The sequence below is a fragment of the Echinops telfairi genome, unplaced genomic scaffold (assembly GCF_000313985.2).
Source record: "Echinops telfairi isolate 266 unplaced genomic scaffold, ASM31398v2 ScPeMD7_5592;HRSCAF=6446, whole genome shotgun sequence".
Classification (NCBI taxonomy): Eukaryota; Metazoa; Chordata; class Mammalia; order Afrosoricida; family Tenrecidae; genus Echinops; species Echinops telfairi.
In genome coordinates, this window is record NW_022109491.1 from 40,568,730 (window position 1) to 40,589,360 (window position 20,631).

The 20,631-nt window shown below is 37.8% G+C and overlaps 1 protein-coding gene and 1 pseudogene across 3 annotated transcripts in view; one reads left to right on the plus strand and one right to left on the minus strand.

Moving 5' to 3' along the window:
- The window catches only part of TASP1 (taspase 1), a 311,341-nt gene that overhangs the window by 179,396 nt on the left and 111,314 nt on the right, over positions 1-20,631 (minus strand). The window lies entirely within an intron of this gene.
- Positions 4,689-5,160, plus strand: LOC115871317 (annotated as a pseudogene).

Sequence of the window (20,631 nt, forward strand, 5' to 3'; positions counted from 1 at the left end):
GAAAAGTGGGTGAAGGGAGACGTCAGACAGGGAAAGATATAACAAAATGACAATTTATAAATTATCAAGGGCTCATGAGGGAGGGGGGAACGGGGAGGGAGGGGAAAAATGAGGACCGGATGCAGGGGGCTTAAGTGGAGAGGAAATGTTTTGAGAATGATGAGGGCAATGAATGTACAAATGCGCTTTACACATTTGATGTATGTATGGATTGTGATAAGAGTTGTATGAGCCCCTAATAAAATGATTTAAAAAAAACAACAAAAAACATTGCAATAGTCTAGGCATTGAGTGGGAAAAGATGTGGGCTTGGATAGTTGAAATAATAAGAAAAAATAATAAAGCATGTATTCATTAAACAAATATTAAGCACTTATTATATGGCAAACAAAGAAACCATAGTAAATAAGAGATATAATCCCTGTCTTCTTATAACCTAAAATCTATTTAAAAATAAAGAGATTATACTCTCACTAACAGTAACACAAAGATAGGGGGCAGTATAATAGTTTAAAGATGGGAGGGAAGAAACAACACTCCCAGAATCTGAAATCAAAGAAGCAAAGGTCTTGACACAGAATCTTAGTAAACAATGTGACCCATGAGGGATTCAAATAATTCAACAACTGGTTCGCTGCCTTAATGACTCTTAAAACATAAAAGACAATATACTGAAAGGTAGTTTATTGTTTCATACAGTTAGTATTTAAAAAAATAATAAAGGTGCATAAGACTAGAATATTCAAAAATTTTAAAACATTAATGAAAAATATTAAATAATAATTGACAAAACCCAATAAAACTCTTAGTTAAGATATTTCCATATGGCTTTTTGATTGGTGCCCTCACGATGTTCTTCACTTTTAGCTGAGCATCATCAGTTGTGTGATTTATCCTTAATCATCTTTTCACTGTAGGTATAGGACCCCATTCCTTTTGAGGTAAGCCAATTAGAATAATAGTCATTATTGTGTTTGATATATTAGAAACAGAAGACTTCTCTTCTCTGAACATATTATGGTCATCTTTAAAAAAAAACAAACCTTTCCACTAATGATGAACTTACAGCAATTATTCTGACACTATTTTTAGCTCTTTGATTGCTTTCAGAAATTGTATAATTCCAGGAATTTTTAGAATGTTTTCCATGAAATATCGGTCATCATTAACATCAATTTGGTAATTAATCTGGCTCCAAAACCTTGAGAAATTGTAATTAATTTTTATCTTGAAACTGGGTACGACTTGCTTTTAAATGCTCACAACCCGTTAGTCTTTTTTTCAAACTTGTTAGGATGTTTTCTAAAAGTTTTTATTGGGGAAGCTCAATAACTTGATAATTTTCTAAAAATTTTATATATTTGAAGGTTTCTGAAGTAACCAAGTCATCAACACCCCCCACCCCCCATTGGACCTTATATTTCTATTGGTTCATTGTGCCCTTACTTCCTATTGGTTTTACCCACTGAGGAACACCAGCGCACGCATACTCATGAGAATTTGGGGCTTAAGACAAAGCTGAAATGAATGACTGTGTATTAACCTCTGCTTGGTACTTTTTCTCCTTACGTAAACTGTTTGTTTCCTGAAGTAACAAAGGCAAGGGAATTTAAATGTAGTATTTCATCAGAAGTATAATAGGTGTTATGAAATGAATAAATAAATATCACAAGCATAGATCTAATTTTCATACCTATGGATATAGAATGAACATTTCTACAGGAGCTTAGAATATGCTGTTGTCCAGATACAAGTTAAAAAAGAGTAGGGAAAATAAATTTTAAAAAGAGTAAGGTAGGTAAATTTTTTATTTCCACAGTGGGTAGCTGCTCACCTTAGAGAGAACCATAATTACACGTGTCATTTTAACAACCGGTTTGCTGAGCTCAACAAAATATTAGGTGTCAGTTTTGCCAAACATGCTGCATTCCACTACTGAACGTGACCCAGGAGAAGTGACAGGACAAAGGAAAAATAGGTTGCTGATCCAGTGGACTCCGTTAGAACACTGGAAGTCACTGCAAGTTTTAAACAGGATATGTTTAAACTCCAATTCAACTGTACAATTCAAAGTACAGATTCAAATTGTACTTTCAAATGGCTTCCTGAAGGCTGTGCACACATTATCTGTAAGGGACAAAAGCAGCAATTAAGGGCAGGTGTATTAGAATCCTATTGCAGTCATCAAGGAAAGAATGACAGAGTTTGAATTTAGATATGCTGGCTAGGTGAAAAAGCCACACTAAACCCCAAACCCCATATTCACTGCCATTGAGTTGGTGGCAATCCACGGCAATCCTATAGGGCAGTGTAGAATGGCCCTTGTGCTTTCAGAGTGTGATCTGAGACAGCAATTTAGGGTTAGAGAGCCTCATCTGTCTGGAACTGCTTTGAACTTCTGACTTTGCTGTTAGCAGCCCAATGCCCACCGGGCTCAGGGAAATAGGCAACCAAATATGTTGGGACCTGAAAAGGGGAATAGAAATATACAAAGTCCATCCATTCTACAAAAGTTATGCACCATGGCTGTTCAGTGTGAGGGTCTTCGGGAAGACACAGAGCCGGCTGCCTGAGAAGAAGCTGACTGCCATGAGGAGACTGAAAATGCCCTAGGGAAAAACTCTAGAGCCAGGAGAAAGACCTGCGGCTCTGAGAAAGGAGTTCGAGGCAGGGGCTACATGAGTGAGATGTCGCAAAGTTTTTAACCAAATGCAATACTGCTACTCTCAGTCCATCTCGGGTTTTCTGTGTTCATTTAAACAGCAAACCAAGTTGGTACCTTCCTTTTTTTTTAAATCATTTTATTAGGGGCTCATAAAACTCTTTTCATAATCCATACATATATCAATTGTGTAAAGCACATTTGTACATTCATTGCCCTCATCATTCTCAAAACACTTGCTCTCCTCCTAAGCCCCTGGCATCAGCTCCTCATTTTCCCCTCCCTACCCACTCCCCCACCCTCATGAACCCTTGATAATTTATAAATTATTATTTTGTCATATCTTGTCCTGTCCGACGTCTCCCTTCACCCACTTTTCTGTTGTCCGTCCCCCAGGGAGAGGTCACATGTAGATCCTTGTATGTAATCAGTTCCCCCTTTCCAACCCACCCTCCCTCTACGCTCCCAGTATCGCCGCTCACACCACTGGTCCTGAAGGGGTCATCCTCCCTGGATTCCCTGTGTTTCCAGTTCCTATCTGTACCAGTGTACATCCTCTGGTCTAGCCAGACTTGCAGGGTAGAATTGGGATCATGATAGTGGAGGACAAATTGGTACCTTCCTAATGACCTATGAGGGAGCTTTAAAAAGGTCATGGAAAAATGGAATTAAAAGATAATGGAGTTTTCTATAAAGTTTTTTGAAGCACACTAGTACTTAGGAGAACAAAGCTGTGAGATCCCAGTTTCGAGCATGGTCTCAGATGCTGGTCCAATAGTTTACCCTTCTCTGCAAATTCTAATTTGGTATGGTTAGAGTACCCACCACCCAATACACTGCCATCTGGCCAATTCCGACGTATAACAGACCTATGATGCCCCTTTTGGTTTCTGAGGCTATCAATCTTTATAGAAACAGAAAACCTCCCTTCTCCCTCAAAAAGACTGATGGAGTCAAACTGCTGACCTTGCAGTTAGCAGGCCAGCACACAATACACTATACGACCAGGGCTCATGAACCACAATCCGCAGTTGTAAAACTCCTCAAATGAACTTTATGATTTAGGACCCACTAGAATGCATCTTTAATGAAATAATAAAGGCAGTTTGGGCAAACCCAATGCCGCCAATGAAAATATATTAGAGACTTATTGAGCTAGCAAGGACATGTTGTTATCTGGCCCAAAATGTAATTTCACTGCTGCGGAGACTATAGTGGAGGGAGAGTTCACGGATGCTCTGGATGAGGCATTCTGGTTCACTGCGCCTGAAAGATGCACTCTCCACCCGGTCTTCCTCTAGCCTCAAGATACCCAGGCTTGGGTCTTGAATTGAAACAGTCCCTGGCATCCAACTGTATATTCATAATCTTCTAGGATGGATAGAGTATAAGTATAACGCTCATAGTTAGTTTTCTTTTAACATAATTAAGCACTAATTCTTGCCTTATCTTACATCTTTGTTATTGATCTGTCTGTATGCATATACACACACATTTGCCTTTTCATGTATTGGTTCTTTCTACTGCTCTTATTAGTTTTGTATGCATCAGTACTACTATGTATATGACAGGCCATCTCAGGTCATTAGTATTGTAATGTTATATGAGAGCATACTTTAAGGGTTTTATTTAGAATCCAATGTTTTTAACACCATGATCTGAGGCAATTCCCAGATATGATGACTTCTATCATCTCTGTAAGATTCCAGTCTCTGGCAGTATTTCGTGTTTAAAAAGCTACAATATAGAAATTTCTACATTTTATATACAATCAAGTGAGGCTATTTCAACAACAATAAAGAAATGGTATTGTCCCTCTATAAATCATGTTAAATAGTAAAAATTAAAGAAGACTTTACAGGGTTTTTAAATATCAAAAACGGAAGGATGATTGACAAAGCTGGCAATAGCTAATGTCAAACAACAGAAAATATCATAGAAAACTGCAGGTTACTTCCATTGTAAAATGAAAACCACTGTCTCCTTCTTTACGGCCGGAATCGCCATCATGCAGGGACCTGCCAAAATGAAGAACACCAAGGGGAAGCGGAGGGGCACCCGCTACGTGTTCTCAGGTCCTTCGGGAAGCATGGGGTTGCTCCCCTGGCCACATACACGTGAATCTACAGGAAAGGTAACATTGTGGACATCAAGGGCATGGGCACTGTTCAGAAGGGGATGCCACACAAATGCTACCACAGCAAAACCAGATGCGCCTACAAAGTGACCCAGCACGCCGTTGGCATTGTTGTGAACAAGCAAGTTAAGGGCAAGATCCTGGCCAAGAGATTCAACGTGCACATTAAGCACATGAAGAACCGGGGCAGCTTCCTGAAGCGCGTGAAGGAGAACGACCAGAAGGAGGTGGAGGCCAAGGAGAAGGGCACCTGGATGCAGCTGCAGCACCAGCCTGGCCCTCCAAGAGAGGCCCACGTTGTGCGGACCAATGGGAAGAGCCAGAGCTGCTGGAGCCCATCCCCAGTGAGTTCACGGCCTAGTCCGAAATAAAGCTCTCCCAGGCAACAAAACAACAAACCAAAAAACGACGGTCTTCTTGCATCAATCTTATCTCACTTCTCACTTTCAAGATAATATAACCCTATGGATTTAAGAAAGAGGTAGGAGGAAATCAGCCTCAAAGCAAACTCACTGCCATCTAATAAATTCTCAATCATAACCACCTCATAGGACAGGTCGAACAGCCCCTGTGGGTTTTTGAGACATCTGTAGGTCTTTACAGAGTAGAAAGCCTCCTCTCTCCTCAGTGGAATGAATGGGTGGCAGTGTAAATTTGTCTTCAGTCTCTTATTAAATGTCTAACTTTCTTATGCATAGTAGACAATTGCAACTCTGATAGTTTGAGTCAGGTGCACCTTCTTCCTCAAAGTACATCCTTGCTTTTCAACACTCTAAAGAGGTGTTGTGCAGCAGACTTGATCTCTTGATTGCTACTTCCATGAACACTGATTGTGGTTCACAGTAAGATAAAATCCTTGACAATTTCAAACTTTTCTCCGCTTATCATGATGTTCCCTATTGTTCTGGTTGTGAGGATTTTTGTTTTCTTTCACTGAGTTGTCATCCACACTGAGGGCTGACGTTCTTGACGCTCATCAGCAAGTGCTTCAAGTCCTCCTCACTTTCCCCAAGCATGGCTGTGCCCTCACAGGCTGATAGTAAGCCTTCCTCCAAGCCTGATGCCACATTCTTCTGCATATCATACAATTTCTCTGATTTTTTTGCTCAGCATACAGTTTGAATGAGTATGGTGAGAAGATACAACCTTGACATATAGCCTTCCCGATTTTAAGCCATGTAATATGCCCTTGGTCTATTCCAACCGCCTCTTGATCCATGTACAGATTCTACATGTTCTAGAATTCCTAAGTTTTTGAAGGCTATCCATCCATATTTATTATGAGCCACACAGTTGAATGCCTTTGCATATTCAAGGAAACAAAAATAAACATCTTTCTGATTTCTCTGTTTTCAGCTAAGATTCATCTGACATCAATATCCCTCTTTCCATGGCCGCTTATCAGTCCAGCCTGAACTTCGGGCAGCTCCTTGTCAATGTTTGGCTGCCACTATTATTGGATGATATTCAGCAAAATTTTACCTGTATGTGATACAAATGATATTGTTCAATAATTTGAGTATTCTTTTGGGTCACTTTCCTTTGGAATGAGTACAAATAGATTTCTTCCTGTCAGTTGGCAAAAGGAGCTGTCTACCAAATTTCATGGCACAGATAAGTGCTTTAATGCTTCATCAGCTTGCCAAAACATTCCAATTGATATTCCATAAATTCCTAGTGTCTTATTTTTGGCTAGTACTTTCGGTGAAGCTTGAACGTCTTTCGGCATCATTGGCTCTTGCTCGTATGCTACATTTTGAAATGGTTAAATATCTCCTACTTCTTTTTGATACCATGATTCTGTGTATTCTTTCCACCCTCTTTGGATACTTCCTGCCTGGTTCATTATTTTGCCCATAAAATCTTTACAAGGTTGCAACTGGAAGCTTGAATTGTAGTTCTTTCAGTTTAAGATATATTGAGCATGTTCTTCCTTTTGATTGTCTAACTCTAGGTCTTCTCACATTTCATTATATTTACATTTTTCTTCTCAAGCTGCCCTTTGAAATTTCCTGTTTTGCTTTTTGACTTTAGCATTTCTTCCATTTGCCTTAGCCACTCTATGATTAAGAGCAACTTTCAGTCTCTTCTGACATCCACTTTGAAATTTTCTTTCTTTGCTGTCTTTTTAATGATCTTTTGATTTCTTTGTGAATAACGTTCTTGCTGTCCTCTCACCACTCATCAGATCTTCTGTCATTAGTTTTCAAGGTAGAAATCTGTTCTTGAGATGTTTTCGAAATTCAAATGAGAAATACTCACTGTCCTATTACAGTTCTCACGGACTTGTCTTAATTTTCTTCAATATCAACCTGAACTTACATATGAGCAATTGATGGTCTGGTTCCACACTCAGCCCCTGACCTTGTTTTAGCTGCTGATATTAAGCGTCTCCGTTTTTGCTTCCCATAGATGTAGTCATATTGATTTCTGTGAATTCCACCTAGGAAAGCTCAGATGTAAAGCTGCCTTTTGTGCTGCTGAAAAAAAAGGCATCTGCAATGAAGAAGAGGTTGGTCTTGCAAAATTCTATCATGTCATCTCCAGCTTCTTCTATCGTGAAACAATATTGTTCCTTCCTCTGTGCGTTCAACTTTTGCATTCCAATGCCAATAATTATCAATGTATCTTGATCGTATGTTTGACCAATTTCAAACTGAAGAAAATAAATTCTTCACTTTCTTCAGCACTAGCTTTAGTGGTTGATGCATAAATTGGAATAATAGTTGTATTAAATGGATGTCCTTGTGTGAGGATAGACATCATCCTATCACAGGCAGCACTGTGCTTTAAGATAGATCTTGAAAATTTTGACAGACCACTTCTCTTTTTCGTGTCATTCCGGGAAGAGTAAGCCATAAGATGATCTGTCTCAAAATGGCTAATGCCAGTTCATTTCCGCTCACTAACACCTTTAGAATGTCGATCTTTATGTGCTTCATTTCATTTTTAACTGCCAATTTTCCTACACTCATACTTCATACATTCCAAATTCTAATTATTAATTAATGTTTACAACCGTTTCTTGTCATTTGAGTCATGCCCTATCATCAAATGAGGGTCCCAAAGGCTTTCCTCCCACAGGCTTTAATCCATCTATGTCGTTACGGTGGACTACTTGGAGAGGGCAGCTCTTCCTCGGTCATAGTTAGAGGGCTTTCCAACCTGAGGGCTCATCTTTTGGTACTATTTCTGACAATGTTCTCTTTTTGTTGACTGGGTTTCCAATACTGATGATGATTCAAGGGTATCCATAGGGTTTTCAGTGGCTAATTCCTCTGACACGGACAGCCTATTCCTTTTACATAGTCTGTTCTTAGTCTGGAAGCTCTGCTGAAACCTGTTTGCTTTGGGTGACCCTGCTAGTCTTTGAAATCCCAGTGACATTGCTTCCAGCATCACAACAACAGCAGCTACCATAGTATGACAAACTGAAAGATAAATAATGGGAAAACACCTTAATAAATAAATTAGATTTATTTATGCAAAAGAGAAATCATAAAAGTTTCTTCTATTTTATTGTATAATCACACATAACCATTTCCTTGAAAAATGCCATAAAGCTCTGAATTAAGCTGTAATGCAATGGATGGCTTTTATATGACCTCTCTGCCTATGGTCTTGTAACTACCACCAAAAAAGTGGGTAGAACTAAGAAACCTAGGTCTCATGCAGGGGATTACGTAGTTTGCTATTAATTATTCATTTAAATATGGTTTATATCACGCTTATGGTAGTTCAGACCATGCAAATAAGGTGTACGGAAACCTAATAAGGAGATTGATCAATTTTCTGTCCTGCTGGGCTTAAACTGAGTCATCCCAGAGGCAGAAAGGTGAGATGTCACTACCAGCAAGCAGAAGAGATTCGAGATTGGACCTGGATCCCTGAACTGAAAAGTTCCTAGACGCAGGAGACAAAGAAAGAGCAGTAACACTAGAGGTGGTATAAAATGGGTAAGAAGTGGCAGTGGCAGAACCAGGAGACTAGCATAAGAAAGCAGTGACCTTTGGGGCCCAAGGAGTAAGGCAGTTATAGTAGCTGTACTGCCCCATGAAACCATAAAGCTGCTAGCCTTCACGGTTCCTGGAGGAGCGGGTGGCTTGTGCAGAGAAAAAAAGCTTTGCATCATTTTTCCAAGCAGGGCAGAGGCGGAGCAGAGGGCCAATTGGCTTAGGGTGACAGAGGGACCTGTAAGTGGGCACCCAGGGAGCTGTCCTAACTGAAGAACTGTCTTCAGTCATATCTGATCCTGAATTATAACCTGTTACTTCCCTGATAATAGAGACCCCCTGGGGAGTGTAGAACTGCCCCTGTGGGTTTCCAACACTGTAACTCTTTACAGGAGTAGAAAGCCCCATCTTTATCTCAAGAAGAAACTAGTGGTTTTGAACTGCTGATCCTACGGATTGCAACCCAAAGCATAACCACTAAGCAACCAGGGTCATGAGTCAGCATGTACTTGATGGTAGTGAAGGAGGAGTTCCCTAATATATAACATATATGTGAGGATTTTTGTGAGTTTTGTGTGGACATTGCAATAACTTAGTGAACTCAGTAGAGAAGTAGAGATAGTTGAAAGAGAAATGGTTGGTGTCAAACTTGGTAAAAGGTTGAAGGAAAGAGATATTTCATACCTCAGTTTCATATCAATCAGCCTTGGGCTGTTGATGCTGATAATGAGTCCCTTTCTGCCCTTTGCAAAATTAGACAAAGAAGTCTGATGCTGCCGCCACGTCATTTTACACAAAGTAGATTTCCAGAAAAGACTAATTACTCCTTTCCTTGAGCATATGATGCAGGCATGTACCAAAATACAAAAAAGAACAATCTGAGGAAAACATGTTGTTTTTGGTAATTTATTTTCTTTGATCTTAACCTACCTCTCACCCAAAAAATAGAGTGATTTTGCATGATACAGTTAAGCATATACATAATAATTTCAAGATGGTGGATAAAAGGGAAACATGTTACTCACAACATACTTCAAAAGAATAGAATGTATTTATATGAAGCTAACAAAGCAAGGCCCAACATTTTCATTCTGAAACATGTGGCCAACTTGATGTCCCATTGTGGTGACTAAAAATCACAAAATTAAAAGTTGTACCATCTCTTTAGAGTGGTTTTGAACACACAACATTGTATAAGAGCACAAAAACAGTACACTGTAACCAAATACCTCCACTAGGAATTGAAAAAGGTGAGGGATTCACACAATGGGAAAGGTAGGACTATCTTCCATTTCACTATCTTATATAAATACCACAGTACCTAAAAACCATTAAAATAATGAAAAATTAAATTATTTCATGAGGCGAATGGGAAATACTACATACATGAAACTAAAGTCTTTTACTAAAGAATTGGAAACTATTTTGACAATGTTTATGAAAAATGAAGAAGGTGGGAATTCTGAAATATCACAAATATTAAGATCAAACAATACCCCTGACCTTTTATACTACTATAAGATTACTTTCCAATAATAGCCATATTTTAAACAATATATATGACATATAGATTATGGTATATACTGAATATCTTTGTTTTTCAAAGTTAATATCTCCTCTTTGTAGCAAACTCTTCCTAAAACTAGCTTAATCAGTCTATACAATAAATAAAAACAGCAATTAGTCAGTGAGCTAACCGGTCTATTCCAAAGGAAAGGCCTTGATTTTCAAAATGTGATGATGATTAGCACCATTTTTTTCCTATTTGCATCAGAACTAATCAAAATATAAAATTAATATGTGTAATAACTTCATGATATATACCAAAGGAAATTATAATTGTGCTAACAATGATAGCCAATGGAAATATTGTCAGGCAAGATGCCACTATCAATTTTCCGGTTTTTTAAAGGTCACAGGAACATGCTAAAATTCACTGCAAATTTGTGATCAACAAAACTCAGCTTGAAGGTAACTTCACAGAACAGTCCAGCTTCATTCATAGAAACAGACAGTCCTGTTTTGCACAATTCTGTTGTACACAAATTCCATTTACCACAATTTAGCAATAGTTACCCGGTGACACGGTTCAAATTTCACTTACCATGGTATAATAATTAATAGTATATATATACAAACTTCGCTGCTAGTCCCTTAGACTACAAATGTCTGTATAAACATCAGGCAACATACCTTAATAAGTGATAACCAGGATTTTTAAAAAAAAGTGGTAACTAATTGCATGAGTTCTTTCAAAGTCTATCTATCAGTGACAGGTCACTTTACACAGAGAGCAAAATAAGTTGTGTTACCCCCTTGATTCCCAGTGATAAATCTACATACCATTTTACAAAAATGGAAAAATGAAAGGTGAAATTGACCAAGAATGATAAATTCAGGGCAACAATATGTTAAAGTCTGGAGATGAAATTTGAATTAAATTTATATGGAATTAGGAGGAAACACCTGGATTTAATCTGAAAGTGTAGAGATTTTAGATGAAAATGGGAATGCTTCATGATCTAGAAGGATTCATTCATACCAGGTATGCAAGGATGGTTCAACATTAGAAAAACAATCAGTGGAATCCACCACATCAACAAAGCAAAGGAAAAGAACCATATAATTACATCAATGACACAGGAAAAAGCATTTGATAAAATCCAATATCCATTCTTGATAAAAACAATTTACTAAAGCAGGAATAGAAGTGGAATTCTGGGGGGTTTTTTAATCATTTTATTGGGGACTCGTACAACTCTTATCACAATCCATCCATCCATCCATCCATCCATCCATTGTGTCAAGCACATCTGTACATTTGTTGCCATCATCATTCTCAAAATGTTTTCTTTATACTTGAGCCCTTGACATCAGCTCCTCATTTTCCCCCTCCCTCCCCACCCCCCTCTACCCTATTAGCCCTTGATAATTTATAAATTCTTATTATTTTGTCATATTTTACACTGTCTGACGTCCCCTCCATCCACATCCCCCAGGGAGGAGGTTATATGTAGATCCTTGTAATCAGTTCCCCCTTTCTACCCCACCTTCCCTCTACCCTCCAGGTATCGCCACTCTCACCACTGGTCCTGAAGAGACCATCTGTCCTGGATTCCCTGTGTTTCCAGTTCCTATCTGTACCAGTGTACATCCTCTGTTCTAGCCAGATTTGTAAGGTAGAATTGGGACCATGATAGTGGGTGGGGAGGAAGGATTTAGGAACTAGAAGAAAGTTGTATGTTTCATCATTGCTACCCTGAGCCCTGACTGGCTGGTCTCCTCCCCACAACCCTCTGTAAGGGGGTGTCCAGTTGCCTACAGATGGGCTTTGGGTCTCCACTCTGCACTCACCCTCATTTACAATGATATGATTTTTTTTTTCTTTGATGCCTGATACCTGATCCCTTCTACACCTCGTGGTCACACAGGCTAGTGTGCTGCTTCCATGTGGGCTTTGTTGCTTCTGAGCTAGGTGGCTGCTTGTTTATTGTCAAGCCTTTAAGACCCCAGATGCTATATCTTTTGATAGCCAGCCACCATCAGCTTTCTTCACCATATTTGCGTATGCACACATTTGTCTACAGCAATCGTATCGGGAAGGTGTGCATCATGGAATGCCAATTTGATAGATACAAAGTGTTCTTGCATTGAGTAAGTACTTGAGTGGAGGTCCAATGTCAATCTGCTGCCTTAATACTAAACCTATAAATACATGCACATAGATCTATTTCCCCACCATCCTATATAAATATATTTACATGTGTACATGCCTGTGTTTAGACCTTTATAAATGCCCTTTGCCTCCTAATTCTCTCCAATATTTCCTTTTACTTTCCTCCTGTTCCACTATCATGTTCAGCCTTCATTTGGGTTTCAGTAATTTCTCTTGGTTACATTGTCCTTGCTGAATCCCTATCAGGCCTCTTAAACATAATAAAAGTAAGTAAATAAATAAATAAGAAAGGCATGGCTTTTTCAAACAATGGTGCCAGAAAAATTGAATCTCCACCTGCAGAAAAATGAAAAGGGACCCATTTATCAAATCATATACAAAAATGAAGTCAAGATAAATTAAAGAGCTAACTATAAATCCTAGAGCCAAACGGATCATCAATGAACAGGTAAGGACAAACTTAAGGGCTCTAATATAAGGCATAAAGTAACTATTCTGGAAATCCAGAGAACTCCACACAGAAGTGATTCCAAAAGGAAATTATCAGGACATATAAGAATCGAACTTTCCAATATTAAAGAAGAGGAACAAATCCTGAGGGAAGCACTGCAAAAATCATATCGAAAGGTCAATAAATTAGGAAAAGGTGCAAATTTTTTTTACCAAAACTATGCAGGCAAGGGGACAATAAAATGATATATTCAAAATTCTGAAAGATAAAAAGTCCTGCCAACAAAGAAGCTTATATCCAGAAAAATTATCCCTCAAACATGAGGGTGATATATAGATAGATAGGAAATAATTAAGGAGTTTATAAAAACAAGATTACCTTTATAATATTAAATGAATTCACTGAGCAGAGAATCTATAAAAGAGACAGCAACCTAAAATTATCAGGAAAAAAATTACTATGGAGAAACCATATTAATTAAGTAATACCCAAGTGAAACAGAACTAAATGAATCAAAACATGGAACTACGGACAACATTCCTCAACAGAGTTTTTAAAAGAGAGACAGAGAAGGAATCAAGTCAACAATTAATAGTCAAACAGAAGATATCAAACAGTTCACAAACAACAGCAAACTAACTTAAGTTTGGAAAGAAAACCACACACACACACACAAAAATAACCATCAGAGAAAAAAAATAAAACTTCATCAAAATAAAACACAAAAAGAGGAAAGAACATCATGGAAGCAAGTCAAGCAATAAGATAACAACAACAAAACAGCTGAGAGTATCATGATGACAACCAACAAACAAAAGGAACACTGCATCAAAAAATTCATGAAAATTGAAACCAATAACACCAGAGAAAAATATAACAAAATGATGCCAACAAAACCACAGTTATCAAGAACAACGCTGAATGTAAATACACTGTAATCTCAGACAAAATAGACATCAAACTAAATGTCATAATGAGAGAAAAATAAGGTCACTACACAATTATCAAAGCTTTAATTGAAGAAACTATAACCAAAATATATGCACACCAAAAGACCATCACAATACATTAATCAAATTGTTACAGAAATGAAGAGACAAATCGATCATAATACTATAATATGAAGAGACTTCCATGCATCACTTTTAACCAAAGATCAATTAAGTAGAGAGAAAATCAACAAAGATAAGGAATAACTAAACAATATAATAAATCAACTTAATCTCTTACATATAGGGCACTTCAACCAACAAAAACTCATTTCACTTTTTTCTGGCCCTCATCATACCTGCTCCAGAACATACCGTATTTTAGGCCATAAAGCAAATATCAATTGATTTTAAAACACAGAGATGCTGCAACCCATTCTTTCAAATCAGTGTCATAAAACTAAAAATCACCCATTAACGATCAGCTAAAAAAAAGCAAATGCATGGAAATTAAACAATAAAACCACTGGGTAACTGAAGAAATAAAGGAACACTCAAAAGATACCTTAAAACAAATGATAACAAAAATACAATGTATCACAAACCTTGAGATACTGCAAAAGTAGTACTCAGAGAGCAGTTTATAGCAATAACTGCACACAACAAACAAGCAGAAAGAATTAAAGCAAGCACCTTAACACATCAACTACAATAATTGGGAAAAGACTAGCCAATCCAACCCTCACATGCTAGAAGAAAATTAATAAAGATTCAGGCAGAAATAAGTAAATCAGAAAAATTTTTAAACCATAGAAAAAAATCAATAAGACAAGTTGGTTCTTCAAAAATATTAACAAAATTGGTAAGCCACTGGTAAACCTCATAAGGAGAAAAAGCAAATTCTACTAACAATAAATGAAATGGGTAGCATTAACACAGGACCAAATGAAATAAAAAAAATCACACAGTATTATTAGGAATCACATTACAAAACATTTGATAATTTAGAAGAAATGAATAAATTTCTAGAAATGCATTATTTACCCTAAATTACCACAAAAGGATGCAGAAAATCTCAACAAACCTATAACAAAAGAAGAATTAGCTCTAGTCTTTAAAAAAAAAAACCTCAATATCACAAAAGGCAGGACCAGATGGCTTCACTGGACAATTCTATCAAACATTTAGAGTTAATATCAATTCTACATGAATATACAATATACAAATAGATGGTCTTTGAGTTGGTTAATTGTGCCAGCCTGGCCGATAATCACATGTGGGGCTAATTGAAAGGCGGAGGGATAAATGGAGGTGAAGCCTCGCCTTTCTAGTTCTCGGGTCTCTTGTTTTGTGATGGTTGCACCGGGTGCAGCTGCCTTAGCAGTTCCCTGCTTCAGCTTGCAAGATTGACTTCCTACAAGACAGCCCAAAGGAGAAGCTACATGGACCTACCCCGATGCAGCCCTGGGTGCTGGAGCAGCCGTGTAGAGACCCCTGCCAGTGCTGAGATGCTTGTTCGTTCACTGACTCAGCTTTCCTCCTGCAGTCGGCGTCATTGCCTCTGTTTTGTGAGGTGGAGGACTTTGTGGACTGGTGTTGGGTTAATGGGTTAATGTTGGACTTGTGGGCTTGGGCAGCATTGGGTTGGGATGTTTTCGTGATGCACATTTTCTTTACATAAAACTCTCTCTTACACATGAGTCGCTGGGGATTTGTTTCTCCAAAGTACCTAGACTAATACAGTCTTCTACTAAACAATTTTATTAAACAATTATAACTTTGATATTTAAGCTGGGGAAAAACAGCAAGAATTAAAAATGATACACAAATACCCATAATGACCATTGACTCCAAGATTCTCAGTAACATCCTAGCTAATGGAATTCAACAAAGCATTAAAAAAACACACACACACACAATCAAGTGGGATTCATACCAAATATAAAAGAATAGTTTACTATTAGAAAAACAATCAATGTAAGTCACCACATAAAATAAGAGCCATAGGATTAGATCAATCGATGCAGAAAAAGCATTTGATAACATTCAATACCCATTCCTGATAAAAACTCAATAAAATAGAAATAGAGAAATTCTTCAACATAATAAAGGCCATACATATGAAACCAATGGACAGTATCACACCACAAGGGCTCCTCAAGTATCTACAGACAGCTAATTTTTAAGTACTATAACACATAACAGGGAAGAGACCACTTTTTCAATAAATGGTGCTGGAAAACCTGGATCTTCTCCTGTCAAAAAATGAAACAGGACCTACATCTTCACATGAACTCAAAATGAATCAAAGACCCACACAACCATAAAAACCATCAATGAAACCACATAACCATAAAATCCATCAATTAAACCACCCAACCATCAAAACCATCAATGAAAAAGAGGGACAAACTCAAGGGCCCTAATACAAGACATAAATAAACACACTACTAAACATAATGAAAAATGTCCACATGGTAGAAGACAAAATAAGGCCCTGGGAGCTTCTAAAAATAGAATATGTATACACATCAAAAGATTCACCCAAAGAGTAACAGAAATCCCATAGGTTGGGAAAAAATATTTAGTAATGATTCATCAGATAAAGAGCTAATCTCAAAACTATAGAAAACTACAACATCTTAACAAAAATATACAAATGAAAAACAGATACAAAACATGAATAGACAATGTACTGAAGATGACATCCACAGAGCCAAAAAGAGAAGTACAAATTAAAGCAACAATGAGATACAACCTCACATTGATACTTTTAGCAAGCTTCAATAAAACAGAAAATAATAAATGTTGGAGAGGAGGCTTAGAGATTGGAATGATTACACATTGTGACGTGAGTGCAGAATTGTACAACCGCTACTATGGAAGTCTGCATGGCATGTCCGTAAACAAATGCTTTACAGTGCAGCAGTCTCTCCATTGGATTTATACCCGGAAGGAAAAAAGCGCACACACACAAGCAGACATACGCATATCTAGGTTTACTGCAGCAATTTCCATGATAGCAGAAACATGGAAACAACCCAAACCAACAATGATAACGGAATGGCACATTCATAAAATGGCACAGTGTGCATCAACTTAAAAAAAGAAAAAACGCAACTCTTAAAAGCCACAAGTGAAATGTCCACGAGTTTTTCAGCTTGGCTGTCTCTATCTAACATCTCAGAAAACTAATTAATGCCAGCATTCCACCACTTCCAGAAAGAAGAGACAAATACAGATTTTCTAAACTACACTCAGGTTTTTCTATTACCATACAAACTCTATAAACTGACCCGAATATCAGCTGAGGCACTTAATTTTACCACAGAAACTGCATAAAAAATGTGCTGAAAAATCGGCTTATACATGAATATATATGGTAGTTGCAGCCAATAGCATTCCATGGATTAACCATTCTTATTTTAAACTATATCAAACACAAATATTCAACCATGGGGTAGAGGCTAATTTCCTGAAGTAGCACACTAGTTAATTTTTTTTCTTCCTTTAATTCTTTTTTTTTATTTCCACAGATACTGTGATAATGTCTGTACAATTACTTGATTAAACACACACAGACAGAAGAAATTCAATGAAGCAGAAATTTCTAAATTTGTCAATGTTGTCTTTATATTCAAAATACAGATTATTTCACTATTTTAAAATACTTCAGGATATTCCTTGCCTCCTTTATCACTGCATAACAAAAATGTGAATATTCAGAGAATTATTTTGCTAGCCTTTTATTTATATTTACATACCCAATTCATAGTTTCTTTTATGAAGCCACAACAAACAGTAGTACTGAGCCTTTGTCAGTATTTGCTAACCAAAACTATGCTGAAACTATACACATTGGAGAGGAGAAATAAACTAAATACAAGTCTGTTTAGAATATAGCAATGAGTCCTTTCCTGTTATGTTTCTTTAAAAATTACTACACTTCCTCTCAAAAATTATAATTTTCTGGCCCATCAGCTCATTACCCTGGTGGTCTTTCATTTGTGGGTACATATTTTGTTTACTCTAAGACAAGACCTCTTAAAGCTATACAGCCAATAGCTCTAGCACAGTTCCTGGCCTGCACCACCCACTAACGTGAAGAATTGAATCACAGTAATTTTTGTAGGTCAGTAGCAAACACAAAGCTTTGTAAATATTAAAGATAGTTCTGAATATTAAGATTGCTTTTCCCAATATTCACCATGGCTAAAATGTTCCATTCAAACCATGCCTGAATTCACTGTCTTCACTCAGTACTCTGATTTTCTCTCACCAACATCTTACTGTCTACTAAAGATCCCATCCCTAGTAACTAGATTGAGTATTGTGTGTAATTGTGAAAAACTGCCCCCAGAGGATTTCCAGGCTGAAATATGTAGGCCTGGTCTCTTCTTCTATGGAACAGCTGGTAGGTTTGAACCACCAACCTTTTGGTTAGCAGTTGAACTCTTAACCACTGTGCTATTCAAAGAATGTGCTTTCATTGTCGTAGCCTGCGTAATCTTAAAGATGAAAGTCACATGACAAAGACTATACTGTCTGGAACTGGTTGTAGTCAAAAAGCACTTGATCCATTATCACTTTTGTTCCTAGCGAGAGTCTCGTTAAGGGAGCAAAATGTCACTATTTTCATTTTTAAATAACAAAATTGAGACTTTGCATGTTAAAATTCGTTAAGTCCACAGTACATCATTGACTATGGTAACTCTCACAACTTCTTGGAAAATATTCTCAAACTCTTATTTTCCTTAATCAATCCATCCTCCATTGCTGAACTGCAAAGTTGGTAGGTGGCTAACGAAGATTCTAAAGCATCAGTTGGAGATGGTTCTTGGTATCTATCTGGTTGTTAACTGTGTTATAATGTCCTCCCAGGGTAAACATTTTATTCCTTAAATTACTGGAGACTATTTGTAATAGTAAATAAATTAAGTGGATAATTATCAGTAGCATCCTTCACAGACATACATATTACTGTTATTTTTCTCTCCTCCCCATTGGCCCCTTCTTGGGGCCTGACATCTGCCAGAGGCATCGTGGACATCCTAGAGACACAGACGCATGCTAGGGGTAGTCAGTAGTACAGAACTGATGCCTTCCAGGATAACAGCCTTGGGTAAATCTGCTGCACAAAATCTCTCTAAAGTATTGAAAAACAAAGATACTACTTTGAAGACTAAGGAGCACCCAACTCAATTACCTCATGGGCATGTGAAAGTTGGACAATGAATAAGCAAGACTGAAGAAGAATTTATGCATTTTATTTGTGTTACTGGAAAACAACCATGAAAGTACCATGAGTTGCTGAAAGGGGCAAACAGAACTGTCTTGGAAAACATGGGGCCAGAACGCCCCTTAAAGGGATGATAAGCTTTTGTTTTAGATACTCTGGACATGTTGTAAGGACGTGCTGTAAGGAGAGACCAGTTCCTGGAAAAGGGCATCATACTTGCTCAAGGAGAGGACAAAAAGGACAGAGGAAGGTCTCAACCACAGGAATTGACACAGTGGGTGCAACAATGTGCTCGGGCATAGAAACAATTGTAGTAACGGCTCAGAATAGTTTCCTTCTGTAGTACCTAACGTTGTGTGGGTCCGAACAAACTCTACAGCACCGAGAAACAAGAGCTCTAAAGAAAAAAGAGGTTTTCTGCTCCCATAAAGACTAACGGCCTTGGAAACACAAGGGGGGAGTTCTACTTTGGCCCAGAACACTAGACTTAACTTGATGGCCATGAATTTCATTATTTGGTTTGGGTTTGTTTGGGGGTTTTTTGGAAGAAAAAGAAAAGATGGCTTAAGGAAATTCTGGATTTCAACTTCTTACCATAAAACTACACATTCTCCGGTTATCCTCCCCTGTGTAAACGGCAATACTCAAATATCTAACCTAATCTAACCTTCAATATTCACGTTAAAATATTCCTCTTTCTTCTATACCAGGGCAAATGGTTATCAATAATTCCTACCTTGATAAGAATGATGGATAGCACTGAGCTGACTTGTTGTTACGTGCCATTGAATCAGTTCCAACCCATAACAATGTATGCACGACAGAAGGAAACACTGCCCAGTCCTGTGCCATCCTCACCATTGTTGCTAAACTTGAGTCCTTTGTTCCAGCCATTGTGTCAATCTATCTCTTTGAAGGCCTTCCTTTTTTTCGCTGCACCTCTTCTTTACTGAACATGATGTTCTCCAGGGACTGGTCTCTCCTGACAGTATGTTCAAAGTATGCAACATGAAGTCTTGCCATCCTTGCCTTTAAGGAGTACTTCCTCCAAGACTGATCTGCTTGTCCTTTTAGCAGTTCATGGAGTTTTCAATATTCTTCTCCTGCACCACAATCCAAATGTATTAGTTCTTCTTCAATCTTCCTCAGACAACATCCAACTTTCACGTGCATGAGGCAATTAATACCATACCTTGGATCAGGCATAACTTAGTCTTCAAAGTACGATCCTTGCTTTTCAATACTCTAAAGAGGTGCTGTGCAGCAGATTTGGCTAATACAATTTGTCATTTGATCTCTTGACTGCTGCTGCCATGAGCATTGATTGTGGAGCGAAGTAAGGCAAAATCCTTGACAATATCAACCATTTCTCCGTTTCTCATGATGTTACCTGATGGTCCAGTTGTGAGGATGTTGGTTTTCTTGACAATGAGTTGTCATCCATACAAAGGCTTGCCATCTTGGATCTTCATCAGCAAGGGCTCCAAGTCCTCCTCACTTTCAGCAAGCAATGTTATGTCATTTGCATACCACAAGTTGGTAATAAGCATTCTTCCAATCCTGATGCCTTCCTTCTTCATATAA